At 42.3% G+C, this 6,385-nt stretch overlaps 1 pseudogene; it reads left to right on the plus strand.

The window, feature by feature from the left end:
- The first annotated feature begins 2,956 nt into the window (after positions 1 to 2,956).
- LOC108491783 lies at positions 2,957 to 3,220 on the plus strand (annotated as a pseudogene).
- Positions 3,221 to 6,385: the final 3,165 nt, after the last annotated feature.

The raw sequence follows: 6,385 nt of genomic DNA on the forward strand, positions 1-6,385 counted from the left end.
GGAGCCAGGTGGTGCGGGCTTTTGATCTCAGCATTCAAGCAGGTCTGACTTTGAAGCCAGCCCGTGCTACATTGTGGAAACAAGGAGAGCACCAGCGTTCATCTCTCTCTGCTTCCTAACTGTGGAGTCAATGTGGTCAGCTACTTCGCCCATCTCTATGCCTTCCGCAGATTGACTATGTTCCCTTAAACTGAGCAAAAATAAATCCTTCCTTCCTTGAGGAAAAAAAAAAAAAAAAGAAATCAGATAAAGCAAAAAATAATGTGAAAGTCATGGTCCAGGAAGAAAGCACACTAGAAACCTGTTTTGGGGCAAATGACAGTTAGTGTGGTAATGCTTCCAGTTCATCAGGCTGCAATAACGAAATATCTTAGACTTGGTGGTTTTCCAGTGCCAGAGGCTGGGAGTTCAAGGTCACAGTGCCAGAGGGTCTTTGTCTAGGGAGGGCCTGTTTCCTGGATCTTAGACGACTGTCTTTTTTAAAAAAATATTTTATTTATTATTTCTATTTTATGTGTATGAGTGGATTGCCTGCATGTATGTGAGTGCACCCGTGTCGTGCAATGCCACGGAGGTCAGAAGAGGGCTTCGGATTCCCCTGGAACTGGACTTAAGGATGGTTCGTAGCCTCCACATGGGTGCTGGGAATCGAACCCAGGTCCTCTGCTCTTAATCACCGAGCCATCTCTCCAGCCCCATGACTTTCTTTTTTTATTATATTATTTCAGCAATTGTTTGACATTCCCTTTCTCATTTCCTTGCCCCTCCTTTTGAAACTCTTCTTCCCCAAAAGCACCCCTCCAACTTTTATATATTTTTTGTATGACCCACTGAGTTTAGTTAGAGTTTCTTGCCAGAGGGTGAGTGGGAGCGTATTTATTGGCGCATAGACAACTTGTCAGTGACTACACCACTGAAGGAAATGACTCCCTCTCCCCCAACAACTGTTCACCACCAGCAGTCACTCAGGGAGCAGTTGGGTCTCTCTTTCATCCATGATGAAATGTTGATGAGTCCAATCATGTGCAGATCTTGTGCAGATAACCACAGCTACAGTGAGGTCACGAGTGCAGAGCTGTCATGTCTTTGTGTCCTTACATAAGTGGAGGTGGAGGAGGAACTCTGTGGTTCCCTTCAGAAGGGCACTAATCCATTCACAAGGTCTACCCTCACCACCTAATTATCCTTCCCCAAATACCTCACATACAGATACCATATTATTGAGGACTATTGGGGTGGGGGTCACAAACATTTAGACTATGCAAAAAGAAAAAAAAAAAAACTTTGACTTTGACTCTGAAAGAGACCAGAGGTTGAGAGCCTAGATCACGAGACAAAGAAATGCCATCTGTGAAATTTCTGGCTAAGTGGCAAACGGTAATTATGTTTCCATCTTGTAATTATGCCATTATGTAAACACTGTGTTTTGGTTTTCAAGTGTTTATAATAAACCTATAAACAAAGCCTGTAGATGTGACTATGGATTCAGAAATGTGTGCAGTGCTTTACCTAAGGGTATAAAAGCAAAGGTCTGACAGAAGTTGGGGGAGGAAGGTGAGGTGGGGAGCTGGAGGAGGGTCTGGGCACAGTAGCCTCATCTTAGAGTTGAGAGTGGAGGGGGTCATTTGAAACACACAGGGAAGCTTAGGTTTACGATTAAGAGCCACAAAAGTAGTCAAGAGCTGAAAGAATAACACGGTGGGTTAGAGAGATGTGGTTAAGAGCACATGCTGCTCTTGCAGAGAACTGGGGTTCAGTTCCCAGCACCCACATTAGGTGGCTCACAATTTCCTGTAACTCCAGCTTCAGGGGGTCTGATGCCCCTGGCCTTCATGGGCACATGTACTCATGTGCACATACCCCCACACAGACACACATGTACATATAATTAAAAAAAATATTTTTAGGTGGGCACTCTGGACCTGAACCAGCAGCTCCCAGGCTCTTGCCTAAAATAAAATCTTAAAAAAAGAGTAACATGGTAACTACCAAAATTTAGGAGAGAGACAGGAAGAGGATTGGGAGGGAGGACAGAAGAGCATTGTCTCCATCTTTCACTGTAGGGATTTAGCAGTCATGCGCATGAGCGTGAGCTAAGTAGAAGTGTAACTCACAGCAGGAGATAGCATTTGTAGACTAAGGGAAGGGAAAGTCAGGGCAGTGGGCTCACTGAGGAAAGGGATGGACTGCAGGCAGGGCGGGGGTTTGTGTGGTGTAAACCTCTGAATTATTTAACTTTTTTGGTCTTTTTTTTTTTTGAGACACGGTCCCTGTAGCTTCAGCTGGCCTGACATTCGCTATGTAGACCAGGATGGCCTTGGTCTCACAGAGATCCACCTGCCTCTGCCTCCCAAGTGCTGGGATTAAAGGGGTGCACCACCACGCCTGGCTGAATTATTTAACTTTAAAAAGGTAGGTGCATGCATTGGTTTGATGAAAATATAAAAGTCTAGGAAGAATCACTAACAAAGTAAAGCTCATTTGCAGCATAATGATAATTACTTATTTCCTGATTTATATGCTTTTAATAGCCTAAATTTTCTATAATGAGGATGGGTTATTATTTTGTTAACTTTATTTTATTTAATCTTAGGTTTTTATTTTATGTCTTTGAGTATTTTGCCTACATATGTGGAAGTGCACCAGTATGGTGCAAAACTCAGAGGCCAGAAGAAGCTGTCGGATCCCCTAGAACTGGAGTTAGGGACTGTTGTTAGCCACCATATGGGTGCTAGCAATCAAACTCAGGTACATCTCTTCAGTCCCAACGAGGATAGGTTATTCTTATAATTAGTTACAGAAAAGAAGACAAGAAAAAGAAAAGTTAAAAAATGACATTTTTGGTTAGATACACCATGACTTCTGTAGCAACCGAATCTGCTTTCTGGGCTGAGTGGGGGCCGCCACCTTCCTCAGGAGACCGTAGCAGATGGCCTGGCCCTGCTTCATAACGACTATGTGCAACTAGAAGGTGGTGATCAAAAATGCAGACATGTCTCAAGAGATGCAACAGAACTCGGTGGAGTTACACAGGCATTGGAGAAATGTAATCTAGACAAGGATTGTGCCCCTTATCAGGAAGGAGTTTGACAGGAAGGACACCCTCACCAGGCACTGCATTGTGGGGTGAAACTTTGGAACTTAGGTGACACATGAAACCAAACACTTCATCTACTACTACCTGGCTGAAATGGCCATTTTTCTGTGCAAATGTGTTTAAAAGCATGGACTGTGCCAAACCCCCAGTGATCCATCCAAAAACAGGAATTGCAGCCTGAATTCCAAATACCAGAGTCTTGAAACCATCAGCCTTGCTAAGGGAACAGCTCGTTTGGAATTTTTATTTTGCATAGGGCTTCATCTTCTGTACTAGTTTGTGGTTATAAAATAGTAAAACAGCTTACATTTGTAGTTATTTTCTTTTTTTTTGCTGAAACCTTGTTTTTAATTTTGTTTTCTTATTGAAATTTTTGTGTATTTCATATAGAACATCTTAATCATCTTTATACCCCCTTCCCCATTGGCCCCCTCACATAACCATCCCCTCCCCCCCTGGAATTCATGCATTCTGTCATTTGTGTTAAGGCCTATCATTTCAAGTTAGTGTCCCCAGATGTCCCTCAGTGCAAGCTCATCCACTGGGATCTAGTCAGCCTATCTAGAGTCCCTCCCTTTAAGAAGATCAGCTCTTCCTCATCCAGCTGTAATAAGCTGTCAATTCTTTGACTAAGATTGGGGTCTGCAGTCCATTCCCATGGTTCTGTGCTGGTTTTTGTCTGCTTGAGTCTGCATGGGTCTTGTGTATGTTGACACCATTACTGCAGATTCATATGAGAGGGGTCCCAGGAGCCTGTCAGACTCTATTTCCATATGGCCATGCACCTCCTCCCTGGCTCTTACAATCTTTTTGCCCCCTCTTCTGCAATGGTCCTTAAGTCCTGGGTGGGTGGATTTTAATATAAGAGTCCTGTCCAAGAGTCTGTAGACTCTTGTGATGGTTTGAATGAGAATGTCCTTATAGACTCCAAGTATTTGGACATTTTGTCCCCAGTTGGTGGTGCTGTTTTGGACAGCCTTAGACAGTGTGGCTATGCTGGAAGAAGCATGTCACCTGGGGCAGGCTTAGAGAGTTCTTAAGCCTTGCGGGATTTTGAGTTTCTCTCTTGCTTCCTGTGCCTGCTTAAAGATGTGAGCGCTCTTCTTTCTGTTCCTGTTCCAGCCACCTCATGCCACTATGCCTCCCCGCCACGACAGACTATAATTCTGGAACTGTAAGCTCAAATAAATTCTTCCTTCTATAAGTTGTTTTGATCAGTGTTTCTATCACAGCAACAGAAAAGTAACTTACACAACTCTGATTCTCCATATTTTGGCCATTTGTGGTTGTTTATTTTCCTGGCTCTCTGTTGCATGAGGGAGCTTCATTGATGAGAATTGAAAGATGCATTAGTGTTCTCTTCATCCCTTATTCTATGTTCTGTGAGCCTTAGGTGTAGAGATTGCATCCTGCATGTGCCACGTAGGCTTGGCAATTCACAGAGAATCTCTACGTGTGACCAGTGGTGTAACTGTAATAATCTGTTTGTTGAAAAAGAAGCTTCTTTGGCAAGTGGTGACTGGGATACTTGTCAGTAAATTTAAGAATCCATATTTTACACATAGTAAGAAATTACATTTGTCTAGGGATATGAGAGCCTTGGAGTATCCTCTAAGATCTATGACCTCTCCAGCTATGTGTATTTGACTATGTTTACAGTGCCAGACATGAGTTTCCTCTCATTGAGTGGGCTTTAAGTCCAGTTAGGTAGCTGTTGATTACCCCTAAGATAAAAGTGCCACTACTGCACCAATGTTGTTTGCTGTGCTGGTCATTGATGTGGTTTTTAGGCCTTGAAGCTGGGTTTGGATCATTGATTGCTTTTCTCCTTACCAGCTTGCCTAGTGCTCTCTAAAGCACTCCAAAAAGCTAGCCTTCAGGGGAGGTGGCTTCCAGGTCAGTTCCAGCTCCATTGCTCCAAATCCTGTGTCCAAAGTATCTCTTGTCTTCAGCAGTAAGGTCTTTAAATGGGGAGGATGAAGAGGGAGACAGGGAGAGAAAGGGGAGAGATAAATAGTGCCTAGCATATAAAAAAACCAGAGGAAATTGTATTTGTCCAAAAACCTACTGAAAAATCATACATACAGTATCTCTACATGAGTCCATGTGTATAACTGAAGGCTACATAACAAGAAACAGTGCCAGACAGGAGAAACCTTCCTTTGAGTTGTCGGCCAGGGTAGTCCAAGAGACTCCCAAAATTACACAGGCTATTGCCACAGCCCTTGATTGCCTCCCAGAACTTGAACACTTTTTAAGATGTTTCTTAGTCATCTTTATTTCTTCTTTTGCGAACTCTCTGTTCAGATCTTTAGCCCATATTTTAATTGGGTCATTTATTTTCTTGATTCTTTGTTTTTTTGAGTTCTTTATATAGTCAGGGTGTTAAACCTCTGTCAGATGTGTCACTGGTGAAGATTTTCTCCCACTCTGCGGGTTTTCTTTTCACTTCCTTGATTGTTTCTTTTGCTGTACAGAAGTTTTTAGTTTAATGAGGTCCCACGTGTAGATTCTTGACCTTAATTCCTGAGCAACGCATGTCTGATTTAGAAAGTCTTTTCCTAAACCTATGTCTTGACGGTTACTGCCAATATTTTCTTTTAACAGTTTCAGAGTTTCAGGTTTCGCATTGAGGTCTTTGATCCATTTGGAGTTGACTTTTGTGCAAGGTGAAAGATAAGGGTCTAGTTTCATTCTTCTACAGGTGAGATCCAGTTTTGCCAGAACCATTTGCTGAAGATGCTGTCTTTCCTCCAGAGAATGTTCTCGGCACCTTTGTCAAATGTCAGATGGCTGGAATCGCATGTACTCATGTCTGGGTCTTCAATGATGTTCCATTGATCTATGAGTCTATTTTCGTGCCAGTACTATGCTGTTTTTATGACTATAGCTCTGTATATAGCTTGATATCTGGTACAGTAATCTGGCCAGCATTGCTCTCTGTGCTCAGGGTTGCTTTGGCTATCTGAGGGTCTTCTGTGCTTCCATGTGAATTTTAGGATTTTTTTCTAATCCTTGTCATGGGGATTTTGATTAGGATTGCATTGAATGTATATATTGCTTTTGGTAGGATGGTCATTTTCACAATATTAATTCTTCTAAACCATGTGCACGGGAGGTCCTTACATCTCCTGGTGTCTCCCTAAATTTCTTTCTTTGAAGATTTAAATTTTTCATTGTAGAGGTATAATGTCCTTGGTTAGGTTTATTCCAAGATATTTCATTTTATTTATTTTTTTTGAAGCTATTGTGAATGGGAATGTTTCCCTGTACTTTTTTTCCAACTGC

Source organism: Nannospalax galili, unplaced genomic scaffold (genome assembly GCF_000622305.1).
Source record: "Nannospalax galili isolate Female #2095 unplaced genomic scaffold, S.galili_v1.0 scaffold591, whole genome shotgun sequence".
NCBI lineage: Eukaryota > Metazoa > Chordata > Mammalia > Rodentia > Spalacidae > Nannospalax > Nannospalax galili.